We start from the raw sequence: 18,707 nt of genomic DNA, 5'->3' as shown, positions 1-18,707 counted from the left end.
TCTTCAGCTGTGAAATAGGAAAAGTGACCACCATGTCTGAGGGTTAAAGGAAATAGTGTATTTAAAGGTTCTAGCACTTGCTTGGTATTTAATGAATATTTGGTTGTTCAATTATTCCTAAAAAACAAACAAACAAAAAAACAACCATTAAATTAATATTGTTGCAACCACCAAAGCCAAATCAAAGCAAAAAGAAAAAGCAGGGGCAAGGCTGATGTAGAAATTCCTTCTTAAAACACACACGAAAGCATAAAAATGCTGTCACGTACTTTCCATTTTCATCCCAGCTTTATTAAGATATAATTGACATATACCATCATGTGATAATAATGCCTACTAACATTATACCTTAAGTTCAAGGTATAGAACATGATGATTTGATACATGTATATATTGTGAAAAGATCACCACCATAAGGTGAGTTAACATCTCCTTCACTTCACATAATTACCTTTGTTTTTTTATTTTGTGGTGCGAACATTTAAGGTCTACTTTCTTAGCAACTTTAGAGTATATAATGCAGTATTCTTAGCTACAGTCACCACGCTGTGCGTTAGATCCCCAGAACTTATTCATCTTGTAACTGGAAGTTTGTACCCTTTGACCAGCTCCTTCCCGTTCCCTCTGCCCCCACCCCCAGCCCCTGGTAACCATCACTCTACTCTCTGTTTCTGTGAGTTCTACTCTTTTAGATTCCACAGAGAAGTGAAATCATCCTGTATTTGCTTTTCTGTCTGACTTACTTCTCTTAGCATAATGCCCTCAAGGTCCATCCATGTTGTTGCAAAGGGCAGCATTTTATAAGCCATATAAAAAAGGAAATCCATTTTTTCTTTTTTTCAATTACAGTTTATATTCAGTATTTTTTTTTTTGTATTAGGTGTAAAGCATAGCGGTTAGACAACCATATACTTTACAAAGGGTTCCCCCTGATATTTCCAGTAGCCATCTAGCACCATTCATAGTTATTACAACATTATTGACTATATTTCCAATGCTGTACTTTAAATCCCAAGACTATTCTGTAACTACCGATCTGTACTTTTCAATCCCTTTACTTTTTTCACCCAGCCCCCAACACTTCTCCCCTCTGGCAACTATCAGTCCAGTCTGTTCTCTGTATCTAAGAGTCTATTTCTGCTTGCTTGTTCGTTTATATTATTCTTTAGATTCCACATATAAATGAAATCACAAGGTATTTGTCTTTTTCTGAATGACTTATGCCAATTAGCATAATACCCTCTAGGTCCATCCATGCTGTCACAAATGTAAGATTTTATTCTTTTTTTTTTTATGGGAAATTCATTTTCACTCTAATAAAACATCTTGGTAATCAGATTGTATTAGTGCCTATACATCTGCCTCACTTCTTTTATTTTAAAAATCCTCATCCAAGTATATATTTTTATTGAATTAAGAAAGAGAGAGAGAGAGAAGAGAGAGAGAGAGAGAGAGAGAGAGAGAAAGAGAGAGAGAGAGAGAGAGAAATCAATTGGTTGTCTTCCATATGCGCTCTGACTGTGGATTGAACCCAAAACCTAGGTATGTGCCCGGAATTGGATCTGCAGGGCACATGTACGGGATGATACTCCAACCAACTGAATCACCTGGCCAGTGCTGCCTCACTTCTTTTAAACAATGACTGCATGACAGTCTATTACATGAATGTACCAGTCCTCTATAACCTTTTACTGTGGCCAACCTTGTGACCATATACTTGTACATACTTCTTGGAGCACATGCATCAGTATACCAGCAGCTCTATGCTTTCCAACACCTTAATTAGCAATTTGAGTGAAAATATGGAAGGCATATTTTTCAATTCTGCTGAAAGGGAGAGCTAGTGCAATTGACGGGCAGAATCCCTGTCTGTCTTCCCTAGATTAGCATATATAACATATATATATATATATCTATAATTTATATATTGAGTACCTACTATGTGTCAGATGCTATTGCAGCCACTTAGGATCCATAAGTGAATAAAACCAACCAAGAGCCCTGGCTGGTTTGGTTCAGTGGTTGGAGCATTGGCCCTTAGACAAAGGTCCTGGGTTTGATTCCCAGTCAAGGGTGTGTACCTCAGTTATGGTTCGATCCCCTGCTGTGGTTGGGGCACTTGCCAGAGGCAACCAATCAATGTGTCATATCAATGTTTCCTTCTCTCTCTCTCTCTCTCTCTCTCTCTCTCTCTCTCTCTCTCTCTCTCCTCCCCAACCCTCCCTCCCATTCTTTCTAAAATCAATGGGGGGAAAATATCCTCTGGTGAGGATTGAACACCCCCCGCCCCCAACAAAAAACCAACCAAGATTCCTGCCTTCATGGAGGTGATAAGCTAGCAAGGGAAGACAGACAATAATAACATAATGAATAAGGAAGTTACGTAGTATGCCAGAAAGAGATACTTGCTGTGGAAAATGGCAAAAGGTAGAGCAGGGAATGTAGAATCCTGGGGCATGGGATGAACTTGTAGGTCTCTAAGTTTCATAACATCCTTTTGAGCTTTAAGCAGGGCACATAATGGCAAGGACAGATTCAATTGGAGTGAACAGAATTCAAACAAATGAAAAGCTCTCTACTAGGCTGAGTCTGCAGACTCCCAGGATCTTAGCCACCTTCCTCTCACAGCAGCAGTGATGTTGCCAGAGGAGTGTGGAACACCTTCTAAAAACTTCCCCACAGCCCTAACCGGTTTGGCTCAGTGGATAGTGCATCGGCCTGCGGACTCAAGGGTCCCAGGTTCGATTCTGGTCAAAGGCATGTACCTTGGTTGCAGGCACATCCCCAGTGTGGGGTATGCAGGAGGCAGCTGATTGGTGTTTCTCATCGATATTTCTGGCTCTCTATCCCTCTCCCTTCCTCTCTGAAAAAAAATCAATAAAATATATTAAAAAACAACAACAACAACAACAACAAAAACTTTCTCCACAGTCTTTCATCATCAACAGGGGAGGGCAAGACCTAACTAATGTTGCCAGCTCTGAGACAGCCCATGAGGAGGTGATAATGCAGGGACAAATGTCAGAACATAGAAGTGCTCTTCCTGTGATGGAATTGAACAGTACCCACTCCACGCTCCTGCCTTGTGATTCTTCACTCTACCACCAAGATGCTGTAAGAGGCAAGGGTGGTGTCAGAATGCATTTCCCTACCCTTTATTCCCATAGTTGCTTACCTCGTAGGTCCCACTGTACTTTGAAAACCTAGGAACCTGTGGGCCCTCTCCTCCGAGCAGACCTCCAGGCACACACATGCAAATTTTGCCAACAAAGTCTGCAGGTCACAGACTAGGGGCCCATCTGTTGGTTTTAGTTAACACCCCATGCTGCTGTGACAACCATTTTCTCTGCCTCGTACTGTTCATGTTTGCACAATGGATTGAAAAAATTTTGATGATGGGCACCAATTTAAAATCATCTTGGTATCCCCCCAGCCTCAACACAGTTTCTGGCCCAGACATTCTAGAAGCTCATTAAGTATTTGTTGAATTGAAACACCACCATATGGACAGATGCTTTCTTGTTAACAGAAACTGGCCCCCCCTCCTTTTTTTTTTCCCTCTCAAATGGAATGAATATACCTCAAAGGGAAAAAAATACAGGTCTGCAGTGGAAAACAACATACCTTCGGTGGGGACACACAACAATAAGCCTTTTGCTTCTGCCCTTCCAGATGCAGGCTAAGCAGGAGGAAGTGGATCTACAGAACAAGGTGATCTTTAGATTTTTTTTTTTTTTTCTTGCCCCAACCCTGTGCTGTGGCACTTGAATAATCCTGGTTTCCGGAGAGCAGACTACTGTAATGATAATCCAGGAAGTAAATTGCCCTTTGAAAAGCGAGGAAGAAACCAATCGACTAAGTATTTATTTATATTTAATGCTCCAGGGCTTCTGTTTCCAGCTTTGAAGAGTTCCTGGCAAACGCTTCTTGAAGTCATTAATCCCACGGGCCAATCTCAATGTCTTGAAGGCTGCTCTGGCCCTGGAGCTCTACTGTGAATCTGTGCTGGAATCTTTGGTCAGAAAGGAATTCTCCTGAATTGATGGATTTGGTATTTTTTGAATGGAGATGACCTTGCCCACATCCTTCTGCACAGAAGTCAGGCACGGACACCGTGACTCTGGAGGCCTCTTTCCCCAGCTGGTCTCAGGTCCCTTCCAAGAGAAGGGGCTCTGACCCGCCTCAGGGTGACTAGCTCTTAGCTCCTCGAATTCATCGTGTCCAAATCACAATTTTTTCTTCTCCCTCCTGCCCTTCACCTCCTCCTTTCAAACTGCTTTTCGGCTTGGGTCTCTGCTCTTGGTAATGTTTCACCAAGCTCCCTGTTACCCAAACAAGAAACCAGGGGAGCCCCTAGACACGCCCTCGCCCTTCACCTCCTGTACCAGATCAGTCACCAGGCTCAAACACCTTCCGAACACCTCTTAAATGTGTGCCTTCCGCTGCGGCCCCTCCCTGTCCTCCCTCCGTGCAGAAAGTCAACATCTATCATCTGCGCGTTTGAAATGTCCTCCCAGCTGGCCCACCTTCTCCCCAATCTTCTTTAACTGAGCTATTGCCTGCACAGCCAAAGTGATCCTTCCAGAATGCAGTCTTGATAATGTCACTCCTCAGCCTAAAACTCGTCGTGGCTCCGTGTCACCTCCCAGATAAAGATCAGACTCTTCAGCTTGGCACGCTGGTCCCTGTGTGGCCCAGGCCACATGCCCCCTTGCCCCTTGTACTTTAGCAATAAAGAAGGTCTTCTATGCCTGCTTTTCTCCTCTATGACAGCAATCTCACTGTAACAATTTGTTTACACACCTGTCTTCCTCACTAGACTGCTAAGAGCTGGAGGGCAGGGCCCGTATTTTGCTTGCTGTGGCCTATCGCACAGGGCCTGGCATGAAGTCATTGCAGTCATTCATTTGACAAACATTTGTTTAATGTCCACCATCCCTTGTCCAATTTATAGCAGACATTAGAATGCCATGTTGTCCCTTTGCCAGAGTCTAGTAACAATTTTAACTGCCGCCTTAGGTCAGTACAGAATACTGACTGCTTTGGAATCATTTTCCAAAGTGAAGGATGGCTGTAAATGAAAATGCTGGCATCTGAAACTCTCCAGTGAGATTAATCCTGTGTCATGCTCAATTATCTATTTTGCTCTCTGGAAAATGAGATATCTTGAGTGACAAAGCTTTGGGGGATTCTTCCAGGCTGTTTTGGGGAAAGCCTATTTCAAACGTAATTCATCATTTTGCCACCATCTCCCTGCCCCATCCAGGTTGCTTCCCTACTGTTCCCATTAGCAGTTAATGGCAACGGGACCATCAGTCTCCTACCTGGCTTCCTCTCATCACACTCAATGTCCCAGCCTCTCAGGACTTCTCTGAGTTCTCTGAGAGCACCACAGACACTGACATACCTTCCTGCTTTTGTACGTGCCAAGCTTATGGCCGGAAATGTGAGTCCATAATTGGTGTGTTCTACATCTTGGTTGCGTGTGTGTTTATGTGTGCATGTGTGTTTATGTTTGTATGCATGTGTGTGCATCTCTGTTGTGCATCTGTGTGTGGGATTATGTGTGTGTATATGTGTGTATTGGTGTGCATATGTGTCTGTGTGTACGTGTATTTACCCTCCTTGATCCTGCTTAAATGTCTCCTCATCCATGGAATTTTCGCATCTCCTTCAGGACAGTTCACATTGTTGGGGTTATCTGTCTTGGTGTTTCTTCACATAAACTGTGGGTCCACAAAGAACAAGAACTGTGTTGTTTTTTTCTTGATAGGTGCCACCCACCCTAGCACAGTGCTTGGCACAAATATAACTGAATGTGTAAATGTTAGTGTTAAAGCCACTACCTCTTTCACTCCATCCGTTCATCCATCCACTCAGTCAGCCACTACCAGGCTGGTGTCTGTGTTTCTTAACCTACTTCCTCTCAATACAGGAACTTTACGGACAAAAATTATTTCTGGGGGCCGTCCCAGCCTAATGTCTCAGGCCTTCTCTTGCTCAGTGTCCCCATTCCTCCTTGAACATCTCCTCAGGTTGTTTCGTTCCCCCTTCTTTCCTCCCTAGAATACCCTGTCCGTCCTTTTATTCGGATTTCTCCTGTATGAACATCTGGTGTGCTCTGAGGGGCGGCCTTTTGGAGACAGATCGTTGAACCTATTAGAGATCAACCTCCCCATGGTATCCATGGTTTCCATGTTGAGAACAAATCTCAAGAGCTATTTCTTTTTTTGAGCAATATCATTTCTTCCTCAAAAATAAATAAACAGGCATTTGAAGAGGAGGAAAGCCTGAGTAGAACAGTATTCTGGGGTAAAATTGGGCTAATTTGAGAACCAGGAGAAAGGAGATCCTGAGGCCAAAAATAAGGGAAAGCAAGACTAGGGAGTCCTACTGACTGCTTAGGGGACCCCAGGGACCAAGGTTTCAATAGATCTCTAGTGAAGTTCCCACCCTGCTTACTGTCCCCCCCCACCCCATCTCTCAGTGTGCCATCTCCTTTCCCCTCACCACTATCTTCCTGTCACCCATTCTCTCACCAACCTGTCTTCCTCAAAATATCTCTAAGATTGACCCTTTCTTTTCCACCCCATCCCTTTACGTCCTCCTGATCTCTCTCCTCTACAATCTGTTCAGCATATGGCCACGGTACAGTCCTCCAAACGCACATCTTGAACGATGCCCCTTCCCAGTTAAAGAAACGTCAGCATCCTCAAGGCCCTTCAGGTGCACTTCCTCCCTCCTCTACACACTGGTGTCTTCCTCCAACCTGACAGAAACCTTCTACGGCAGCTTCTGAAGCTGCCTCCAGCCTCAGGCAGCCTCCCTCCCCACCTCCCTGCTGGGGTCTCCCCTCTGCGTATCTGCACTCTACCATCCATTAATGAGCCATCCAGCCCATTCTCAGATCTCCTTCTTTGCTTGTATATTGAAGGTGCCCATCACCGCGGTGGAATACCACCACCCTTTGCTGGGTAAAATTCACAGAGGGTCATCAGACTCTCAGAGAGTGTTACTCAGGGGGGCTCAGGGTGATGCTCACTGACCACCTGTGTATTGATTTGTTGATTTATTCATTCTGTCTTCGGAAAAACGTTTATTTACTGCCTACAGAGAACTCCCAAGTAGACTTTTACTTGTCTGCCCAAAGGACACTGACATTCAGTGAGAGGCACCCAGCCCGGAAGGAGGACTGGGACAACCTCAAGCAGCCGGAGAACAGGTTTCGCTGCCTTCAGCTCACCTTGAGCAGCAGCCAAGCTCGGCACGCTGGGAATAGGCACGGAAAACACACTTGCTGCATGCTGTTTGTTCAGCAATACCCTTCCTGAAGCACACGTCTGCTGGTGAGAACTCGGCCTGAAAAAGTCAACAGAAGGTTTCTGGCTGCTTCTGAGGGAGCACTGGGCTGCTGGGGCTCTGAGCGCTGATCCAGAGCTTCTGTCCCAGCTCCAGCAATTTCCTAGCGCAGGGCATCCTGGCTCGCCTCTCCCTCTCACAGGCCGGGGTCTGGTCAGGGCTTGGTGCTAACTGTAGGGACTTCCTTGAGGAAGGGCGCTGGGAAGCCCATTTCTAGAAGTGGCCTCCTCCAGCTGCCGCCTTGGGGCTGGTTCTCACCCCTCTACCTGGCTGTAGCTCCCTAGGGTTGAACCCACAAGCCATGTCTGAGTGGATGAGTGGACAAGTGGACTCTGAGGGCCACAAGGTGGCTACTGAGGCAAAGTAAGAAACTAGGGTGGGGGGATATTTATTGTCAACAGAAAAAAACAACACAGAAATAAAAACATATTTTTGGTTCAGTTTTAAAGCCTAGTCAATGATTATATATTTTTATTATTTACCTGGTAAAAATTCCTTTCAGAGAGAAAGAGAGAGAGAGAGAGAGAGCGCTGATGTTTCCTCTAAATTTTAGAATCTGTCCAGTGTTTTTGTGGCTATGTCGGTACATCTGAAATTTCTGGCTTTTAGGCTGGGCTTAGACCTGGGAGGCCTGTAAGAGGGTCTGCTGGAGCAGAAAGTTCGAAGCCAGAGGGAGTTGCAGCCCAACAAGGTAATTCTCTCAGCTTCCAGATGACAAAGGTTGCATTTACACCTGGCCAGGAGGTTTAATCATCTACCATTTCCAAACACAGCAGGCTAACAACCGGCTGGGCTGAAAATCATAAATTTAAAAAAAAAAAATCACCAACAAGATACAGGGCAAGGGGAAGGAAGGAAGAAGTGGGTCAGGGTCTTTGCTCCAGAGGGCCCTTGGTGGGGTTCCTGGGCAGAGGCCCTGGGTGGGGCACACTGGGTGAGGGGTCCTGGATAGGGGACTCTGGGTAGGGACCCTTAATAAAGGCCCTGGATAAAGGCACTGGGTGAAGGCCCTGGGTGAAGGGCCTTGGATGAGGGCCTTGGGTGGGGGCCAGGGGTAGAGGACACTGGATAAGAGACCTTAGTTTGGGGGCCCTTGGGGAAGGCCCAGGGCGAGAGGCTGAGCCAATGTTCTCAGACAGGCACAAGATGCCCAGTTGCCATGTGGCCATGAGAAAATGGCCACCTGTGGGTACAGGCTATCTTTCTCACCATGGCTGTGAGGAAAGAGGTCTCTGCCATAAAGATCTTCTGCTGGGGACTAGCAGGGGGGGCTGTGGCCTGTTATTGGTTCTTCTTTGCCATTACCTCTTGTTAGAGGAGGCCAAGCTACCTTTTTGTCACCAGGTAAGACAGTCTGGAGAGTGTTGTGTGCTCCCTGCCGTGTGCCAGACTTCCTGGGTTCAAATCTCAGCTTGTGGTTTGAGTAAATTAACTTCAGGTCTCTCAGCCTCGGTTTGCCCACCTATAAAGTGTGGATGGTGCAGGCCTGCTGAACAGCAATTTCAGGGATCAGTGTGATAATGTGTTGCTATTGTTACTTCACTGGAAAGGGCAATTCAGGAGGAGGATCAATGGTCAACTTGGCTGTAGATTGATGGTGTCTGAGCTCCATGCTTGTCAACCAAATGGCAATGAATTACAGGTAGGAGGACCTGGAGGCGCTGATGTCCACAGGACAGTGGTTAGGTGTTTATTTTCCACCCATTGCTTTGAACACACCGAGAAGAGCCATAGATCCTCATTGATGAATAGGATCTTCATAATAAAGTTTTTATTGCGGGAGAAAGATCAATCTTTTAGGTAATTAGCAATAAATATTATTGAATGTCTGCCATGTACATGACACTCTGTGCAGCCCAGGGATGCCGCAGAATTGGATCCAGGCCCTCCTCCCTCAATAAATTTACCATCTTGATAGGAGACAAGACATACATGTAAATAGATAACTAACAACTCAAGATAACATATGTCAAATGCCAAATGAGTTGTATTGTAGAACAAATATATTTGTGTCTTATCTTCTACTCACTCCATGAAGACAGAAACCACATCTGTCTTGTTCACCACAACATTCTCTCTGCCCACATCTGCATTATAGATATGACTAACTGACTATTTCAAGTAAAACTCCCCAATTTCAAGATGAGGAATGAAAAAAGCATGCTCAAAGTCAGGACTCTGCTCATTGCCCATCTGCAGTGTGGGGCACATACTGAGAACTCATCCCCTTGCTGCCTGGCACAGGGGACGGGAAAATGTGTTGGGGGAGGAGGGTTACCTGTGTTCTAGACACTGTGCTAGCACTTTATGTGGACTCCATTGAGGGGGGTATCGTGACTTCATGTTATAGAAGAAGGGGCTCACGGAGGTCAAGGACACATCCAGGCAAGAGGGTGCTGCCTGAATCTATTGCTGTGTCAAGGGACTGACGTGGACTGAGACAAATGTGTAGAGTCAGAGGACTGGGGTGGTGCAGAAAACTTCTACAAGAATGGGTGTGTCCACTGGATTCTGAAGAAGCAGCCAGATTCAGATAAGCAGGGAATGTGTGTGTGTGTGTGTGTGTGTGTGTGTGTGTGTGTGAGTGAGAGAGAGAGAGAGAGAGAGAGAGAGCTGGGAATGGGTGGGAAGGCTGCACAGAAGCTTTGTGGTGAGCTTGCACCAGCAGGCTGGCTGGAGTGAATGATGTGTGCCAGCAGGCAGTGGCTGAATGGTGAGGAAGATAGATCGGGGAAAGTTATAAAAGGCATTGTATACCAGGCAAAGGAGGGGAGACCCTGAAGGAACAGACTCCACATAAAGGCCATGTCTTGAGTGCTTAATATTTCTGTATCTCTAGCTGGGCCCAAACATTTGATAAGCCTGGCATGGCCTTTAATTTCTCCAAGCTATAGTTATATTAAATTACATAACATCTTTAGTCAAGGCCACTGGAAAAGTACACAAGACGTTTGCTTCAGATGGCAGGGGAGAGTTGGAAAGCCTTGCCGAAAAATGCCAATGTCCTCCCTCCCTCCCTTCTTCCCCCCTCCTTCACTCCATTTGTTTTTGTACTTTTGAGTTAAAGGACACTCTGAAGTCACACTGCCTTACCATTGAGGAGATGGAACAAGCACTGAGGCCCAAGGTGTGGACTTGTCATAAGGTAACAGGAGACCTTGATGCTTCTAGCAACTGCTCATTTCAGTGCCAGGTGCCCTGGGGTTCCAGACCCATAGGTTTCACTGCCAATACCACCTGTTTGGGCTTCCAACAGTGTGTGTGACTTTGACACAGCTCCTTACCACCTATGGAAAAGGGATCCTCACGGTTCTTTCCCCTTTGCTCACAGGAGCATGGTAATGAGTAGGTGGTGTTTGCTGAAGGCCAATGGGAACCTAGACATCACACAAGCACCTCAAGTTATGACTCTGGGTAGAATCCAGATGGTGCTGGTGTTTCTTTATTTGCTCTGATTACAAAGGCAGAATCTCACTCACCACCCAGACCCCTCTCTTTGTCTACTCTAGTGAAGCCCGGATTAGAGATGGAGGTGGGGGACAATGGTATTTCTTATTTTGTTTAAAAACTTTATGTAACTTTGGTATCAACCTACCCTTTGATTAGCCTGACTGGCATGACTCAGTGGTTGAGCGTCGACCTATGAACCAGGAGGTCATGGTTTTTTTTAAATAAATCTTTATTGTTCAGGTTATTACAGTTGTTCCTCTTTTTTCCCCCCATAGCTCCCCTTCACTCGGTTCCCACCCCACCCATCCCTTACCCCCCGCCCCTCACTGTCCTCAGCCATAGATGTATGATTTTTGTGTTGTTTTTTTTTTTAACAGAACAGGGTGGAGATAACACTGGGGTGAGGGGGAGTCATTTTATTTATTTATTTTTAAAATATATTTTATTGATTTTTTACAGAGAGCAAGGGAGAGGGATAGAGAGTTAGAAACATCGATGAGAGAGAAACATCAACCAGCTGCCTCCTGCACACCCCATACTGGGGATGTGCCCGCAACCAAGGTACATGCCCTTGACCGGAATTGAACCTGGGACCTTTCAGTCCGCAGACCGACGCTCTATCCACTGAGCTAAACCGGTTTCGGCATGATTTTTGTCCAGTCTCTTCCCGCACCCCCCCACACCCCTTTCCCCCCAAGGATTTTCATTCCACTTCCTTTCTATGCCCCTGATTCTATTATATTCATCAGTTTATTCTGTTCATCAGATTTTTTTATTCACTTGATTTTTAGATTCACTTGTTGATAGATATGTATTTGTTGTTCATAATTTTTATCTTTAGCTTTTTCTTCTTCTTCCTCTTCTTAAAGAATACCTTTCAGCATTTTATATAATACTGGTTTGGCGGTGATGAACTCCTTTAGCTTTTTCTTATCTGTGAAGCTCTTTAGCTGCCCTTCAATTCTGAATGATAGCTTTGCTGGGTAGAATACTCTTGGTTGTAGGTTCTTGCTATTCATCACTTTGAATATTTCTTGCCACTCCCTTCTGGCCTGCATAGTTTCTGTTGAGAAAACAGCTGACAATTGTATGGGTGCTCCCTTGTAGGTAACTAACTGTTTTTCTCTTGCTGCTTTTAATATTCTTTCTTTGTCTTTTGCTCTTGTCATTTTAATTATATGTCTTGGTGTGGTCCTCTTGGATTCCTTTTGTTTGGGATTCTCTGCGCTTCCTGGACTTGTAAGTCTATTTCTTTCACCAGGTGGGGGAAGTTTTCTGTCATTATTTCTTCAAATAGGTTTTCTTTTTTTTTTTAAAAATATATTTTATTGATTTTTTACAGAGAGGAAGAGAGAGGGATAGAGAGTTAGAAACATTGATGAGAGAGAAACATCGATCAGCTGCCTCTTGCACACCCCCTACTGGGGATGTGCCCGCAACCAAGGTACATGCCCTTGACCGGAATCGAACCTGGGACCCTTGAGTCCGCAGGCCGATGCTCTATCCACTGAGCCAAACCGGTTTTGGCTCTTCAAATAGGTTTTCAATATCTTGCTCTCTCTCTTCTTCTGGGAACCCCATAATTCAGATGTTGGTATGCTTGAAGTTGTCCCAGAGGCTCCTTACACTATCTTCATATTTTTGGATTCTTTTTTCTTTTCCGGTTGGGTGTTTTTTACTCCTTTGTATTTCAAATCTTTGACTTGATTCTTGCGATCCTCTAGTCTGCTGTTGGATCTCTGTATATTATTCTTTACTTTAGTCAGTGAAATGCTTAATTTCTAGTTGGTCCTTTTTCATATCCTCAAGGGTCTCACTAAATTTATCGGCGGTTTCTAGAAAATTCTTAAAAAACCTTATAACCATGGTTTTGAACTCTATATCCAGTCGTTTGCTTTCCTCCATTTCTTTCATTTGTGACCTGTTTCTTTGTCTTCGCATTTTGGCTGCTTCTCTGAGTTGATAGAGTGACTTTGTGTGCTAGGTCTCCTATTGGGCCCAGTGGCTCAGCCTACCCAGTTACCTGAGGTGGACACTCTTGGTGCACACCTTTGTGGGCTGTATGCACAGTCTTCTTGTAGTTAAGCCTTGATTGTTGTTGGTATCACTGGGAGGAATTGACCTCCAGGCCAATTGGCTGTGAGGATCAGCTGTGTCTACGATGGGAGAACTTCTGTGCTGGAGACACCCTTATGGGGCAAGACTTGCTTCAGTGGGACTTTGGTGCTCACTGAGTCTGCCCCCTGAGTGTGTCCCTTATGGATCTGAGGCATTGTAATCTGGATGGTCCCACTCTGACCACTGGGTACACTGGCTCTTGGGTCTCCAAGGAGGTGCTACTTTAGCCTCTCCCTGAGGCCACCCAGCAGGAGCTACAGAGAGATCTGCAGATTCCTCTTCTTTGTTTGGGGTTTGGAGGTGCCCAGATGAGGCCCAGCTGTGAAGCAATGCAAGCTGCTGTGGGGCCTTGGGCCTTCTTTTGGATGTTCTGAGTCTCTCTGACTCAGCTGCAGTTTGTTAGGTAATTTTAGATTTCAAAGGACCAGGCCATTCATATGCAAAAGCCTCTGCGCACAGCTTGGGTGGGGCGGGGTCTCAGGGTGGAGCAAACAGCAATGGCTTTCTGTCAGCCCTGCCCTAAGAGGCTCCCGGGTCTCAGTGTCCCTTGGTAATCATTGCAAGCACCTCTGAGAGAAAGCCTCCCTTGAGTTCCGCCTGATGCCAGACAGTCCAGTTTCTCCCCATACGAGTCTGGGTCCCCAGAGTCTCGCCTGGAACTGGAGTTCAGAGCAGTCGGGAGCTTGTGTCTCCCTCCGAATTGAGAAAGACAGCTGTGTACTCAGTTGCCAGCCCTTTCCGTGTTCGCCTCCGTACCTCTGCACTTTACTTCCGCACCTCCTCTGAATTTCAGTGTGCTTTTCTCTTTCCTTCTAGTTCTAGAATTTCCACTCAGCCAGCCTTCCTTTGGTCCTGGATGATGTCCGTTTTGTCTTTATTTGTAGTTTTGAAGTGGTTGTACGAGGCAGCAAGTTCAAGTGTTTACCTATGCCACCATCTTGGTTTCTCTATCTTCTAGGAGGTCATGGTTTGATACTTGGTCAGAGCACATGCCTGGGTTGCTAGTTTAATCCCCATTGGGGGTGTGCAGGGGGCAGCTGATCAATGATTCTCTCTCATCATTGATGTTTCTATCTCTCTTTCCTGCTCCCTTCCTCTCTAAAATCAATAACAAATATTTTTTAAAGTATATAAACTTTGCCAACATTAAAAATCAGAAGATGAAGGCACTGTATTTAGCTCTGATTTAGTTTATAACTCTTTGTATTTCTTTTTTATTAAGTTTTGGGAAATTCATTTTTTAAAGGAGAAAATACAAAAATAGATTTAAAATTATTTTTAAAATTGATTTTAGAAAGAGGGAGAGAGAGAGAGAGAGAGAGAGAGAGAGAGAGAGAGAGATCCATTGCCTCTCCTATGTGCCCCAACTGGGATCTAACTCGCAACCTAGGTATGTGCTCTGACCAGGAATCGAACTGCCATCTTTCGGTGTACAGGACAATGCTCCAGCCAACTAAACCACACTGTCCAGGGCAAAAAAAAAAAAAAAAAAAAAAATAGCTTTTTAAAACTACCAAAAAAATTACTAAAAGTTTATTTGTAGCTATTGTAGGATCTTTTCTCATTTGTTCCAAGCCTCAGAAGATCTGAGGGATGCACAGTGTTAATTGTGGGCCGTGTGGAAATTAGGATGGAGGAGCAGACTCCTCTGAAAACATGTTTGGGATTTTCCTCAAAACACATATTTTCCAAATGGATATTTGAAAACCTTTGATTAAGCAAGCCAGCCTCTTGTTTTCTTGTCCTATATCAAGATTCAAACTAAGTTGGCCACCCACTGATATGAATCTGTAAATAGACTAAATCCTCCCTTTGAACATACTGGTCTCTAGCTTGCTATCTTATGAAAATGTTTGGAAGATGACAACATCAAATGGCTCAGCAGAGACAAGCATGTCTGCTTTTTGCTAAGGAGACTAGAAGGCTATAGGTCTCTTGGGGAGGAAGGGAACGCCAGGGAATTACAGGCCACAAAATATGCTTGCCAAGAACCCAGACTCCCTGACCCCTTCCTAGCACTGTGTGTGTGTTTTGTGTGGTGTGCATGTAGTGTGTGGTTTGTGTGTAGGGTGTGTGTGCTGTGTATATGGTATGTGTGTAGTATGTGGTGTGTATGATGTGTGTGTGATGTGTTGCTATGTGTGCTTGGTGTGTATGTGTGGTGTGGTATGTGTACTGTGTATGTATGATTTGTGGTGTGTTATGTGTAAGGTGTGTATGGTGTATGTGTGTGGTATAGTGTGTGTATAGTGTGGTGTGTGTGTATGGTATGGTATGTATGGTGTGTGTGGTGTGGTGAGTTTAGTGTGTGATACGGTGTGTGTGCGATTTGTGTGGTGTGTATGTGGTATGTGGGTATGGTGTGGTGTGTATGATGTATGTGGTGTGTGTGTTATATGTGTGGTATGGTGAGTATGGTGTGTGTGTGGTGTGTGTATGTGTGTGTGGTGTGTATGGCATGCATGTGTGTATGTGTGGTGTATATGACATGTATGTGCTATGTGTGCTATGTGTGCTTGGTGTGTATGTGTGATGTGGTATGGCATGTGTGGCGTATGTGTGATTTGTAGTGTGTGTGGTATGTGAGTTATGTGTTATGTGTGTGGTATGTTTGTGGTGTGTGTAGTTATGGGGTATGTCTGTTGTGTGTAATATGTGTTTGTGGTGTAGTATGTGTGTTTTATGTATGGTGTATTTTGTGGTGTGGTGTGTGTGTGATGTGTGTGGTTTATTTGGCATGTGTGTGGTGTTTGGTGTATGGTGTTTGATGTGTGTATGTGTTGTGGTGTGGTGCATGTGGGGTGTGTGTGTGTGTGTGTGTGTGTGTGTGTGTGTGTTGATAGTGGAAGAGTCTACAGAGATGTATATTTCCACTTAGTCTTGTGCCTTGTGTTGGGAGAGAGAAATGAGAACAGTTTTGCTTTTTTGTTTGTTTTATTTTATTTTTGTTAATCCTCACCTGAGGTTATTTTTCTATTGATTTTTAGAGAAAGTGGAAGGGAGGGGGAGAGACACAGAGAGAGAAACATCGATGTGAGAGAGACACATCCATTGGTTGCCTCCCACAAGGGCCCCTACTGGGGATGGGTATCAACCTGCAACTGAGGTACATGCCCTTGACAGGAATCAAACTTGGGACCCTTCAGTACTCAGGCTGATGCTCTATCCACTATGCCAAACCGGCCACGGCGAGGAGAACAGTTTTTAAAAATATTTTTAAAATTTAGATATAATTGACATATTGGTTTTTAGTGTAGAGCATAATGATTATATATATATATTCACCACAATAAGTCTACTGATGTCCATCATCACACATAGTTACAAAATTCTTTTTCATGAAAAAAATTTTAAGATCTACTCTCTTAGCAACTTTTCAAATATAAAAGTACTATTAATTATTGTCACCATGACTTCTTTTAAAAAATGTATTACTTGTCACATTACTGAAGCCCAATTTTTCTTGTGTTCCATATGTCATTCATTTCTTTATTTCACTTTTTGTTCTAAAATGAATCCTTTCTGCTCCCATCTTCTTAGATATTTTCCCCATCATCTCCCTTTTTTCTATTTTCTAAATTTTACTTTTTCTCTCTTTCTCCTAATTCTGCTATTAAACTTCCTCCCTCCAATTCACTTTTCTCTTGCTACTCTCTCTTGGAGCTGTAAGTCAGAGAATTTGAACTTGACCCAGCGCACAGCCAGAAGCATCATCTATACTCTTATCATGTTTCTTTAAAACAAAGCCTGCCAGCATGAGAGACTTGTGGAGTTCACTGTAGTACATGTGCCCATGTCTCTGCTTTTGTTCTGAATTCTGAGTTCACATCATGACTTTAATGGTTGTTAATCGAATAGAGGTGGCTGTCATTCTACTTGTTGATAAGTTGGCAAGGAGCAAAAGAACCAAAAGTGTGACAGGGAGTTGTGTTGGAGAAATATATGAGCAGTTGTGTTTCTTCCACAATTCAGGCTAATTTTAATTCTCTTTACCTTGTGGTTATGATAGGGATCCCCAGAGTTTCTATATTTAAAGTGAAGCTTTAGGAGTAATTTGCAAAAGATGTCCCAGCTGCAGAAAACTGGCAAAACAGCCAGGTTGGTAGTATGGAGAAAAGAGGTGAACTAAGTTAAGAACCATCTGAACATTTCTTTTCCATATTAAACCTTCAGCACCTCTGCACCCTACACCAATCACTATTTCCTATCTGCCTTTACGCTTATGTCCATGTCCCAGCAAAGCTTTAGCACAGTGGGGTGAGACTAGATTTGAATTCCAGCAAAATAACTTTTCTAAGGCTCAGTTACTTCCATCAAAAATAGGTACAATAGGACCTGTTGTTAAAGTAGATGGCCCAAGGAAAACGCTTGGTGCTGTGTCTGACACCAGTGAGTGCTCAGATGGTTATTATCAGTACTCACTACTGAGGAAGTCCCGAGTCCAAAGTAAGTTAATGGAGAGCTATAGGTGCACATGTTCCTCCCTACTCCAGGGAGAGTCAGAGAACCTCAAACCACACACACCACGGTGATTGCCCTGCTGCCCAGGCTGGAGCCCCTCCTGACTTTGCCCACTTCATAGTGAACCAGGAACTTTTCTGAAGGAAGGTGAGAAAAGTCTTTTACTGATGTGGTAGCCATTTCTCCCTTATATTGGTTATTTACTACTAGAGGCCCGGTGCATGAATTCGTGCACGATTGGGGTCCCTCAGCCTGACCAGCGATCAAGGCCTATCAGGAGGCTGGTCATCCGGGGGGAGAGACCCCGGGAGGTTGGCCAGCCAGCTGGGAGGAGGGGCCACAGGAGATTGGCCGGCTGGTGGTGGGGAGGGGCCACAGGAGGTTGGCCAGCGGGGAGGGGGAGGGCATGGGATGTTGGCTGTGGGAACACGCTGACCACCAGGGGGCAGCTCCTGCATTGAGCATCTGCCCCCTGGTGGTCAGTGTGCATCATAGCGACTGGTCCATCGGTCGTTCCAATCATTTGGTCATAACAGTTGCTTAGGCTTTTATATATATAGATTGTGTAATAAATCAACCTCAAGTGGCCTAAAGCAATAAGCATTTTTCTTTGCTCATCACTGTGTGATCAGCAATTTGCATTAGGCTCAGTTGGGCTGTTCAGCTGGTCTTGCCTTGGTCCACTGATGGGTCAGCTGGAACAAGGGGTCTTAGATGGCTTCATTCACTTGTACAGCAATTGGTGCTGGCTGTTGGCTAGGCCTCTCTCTTCATGTGCTCTCTCATCCTCAGGGAGGCTAGCAGGGCCTCTTCCCAAGGTGGCAGCATTCCAAGAAGGCAAGAGCAGAAGCTGCAAGGCCTCCTAAAAGCCTAGCCTGGGATGTTGCACTTCTGCCACAGCCTACTAAAGTCCTCTTCAGATTCCACATGCGGGTAAGTAGGCTCTACCTCTTGTGGGGGAAACACAGCCACGTCCTACCACAAAGGGAACCATTGTGTCCATTTTTTCCCCCCAAATAATCTACAAAGTCCACCTCTGCCATAATCAGTCACATCCCTTCTCTCTAAAAAAACACACTTATCCCCCAAAGACTCATCCCATTAGGGCATTAAGCTTGAAGTCTGGGAATTGGATGAGGTTCCACTGGTACATAATAAAAAACATCATAGTATATGTTTAGGGTAGAATGGTGCAGAATAGTGGAGAAAATATTATTTCTCCTCATATTTATTAAATTGGACACCGTTGTCTGAGCTTCTTTCACTCCCACCTCCTTACTCAATTCCCCATTGGTTGGCTAGGCTCAAAGTATTCAGGC

At 44.7% G+C, this 18,707-nt stretch overlaps 1 pseudogene; it reads left to right on the top strand.

Moving 5' to 3' along the window:
- LOC114230022 (heterogeneous nuclear ribonucleoprotein A1-like) overlaps positions 1-18,707 on the top strand; it is a 90,491-nt pseudogene that overhangs the window by 69,214 nt on the left and 2,570 nt on the right.

This window comes from Eptesicus fuscus, chromosome 12, assembly GCF_027574615.1.
Source record: "Eptesicus fuscus isolate TK198812 chromosome 12, DD_ASM_mEF_20220401, whole genome shotgun sequence".
Lineage (NCBI taxonomy): Eukaryota > Metazoa > Chordata > Mammalia > Chiroptera > Vespertilionidae > Eptesicus > Eptesicus fuscus.
Note: the sequence above shows the minus strand (reverse complement) of the source record. Positions and strands in the feature narration are given on the sequence as shown.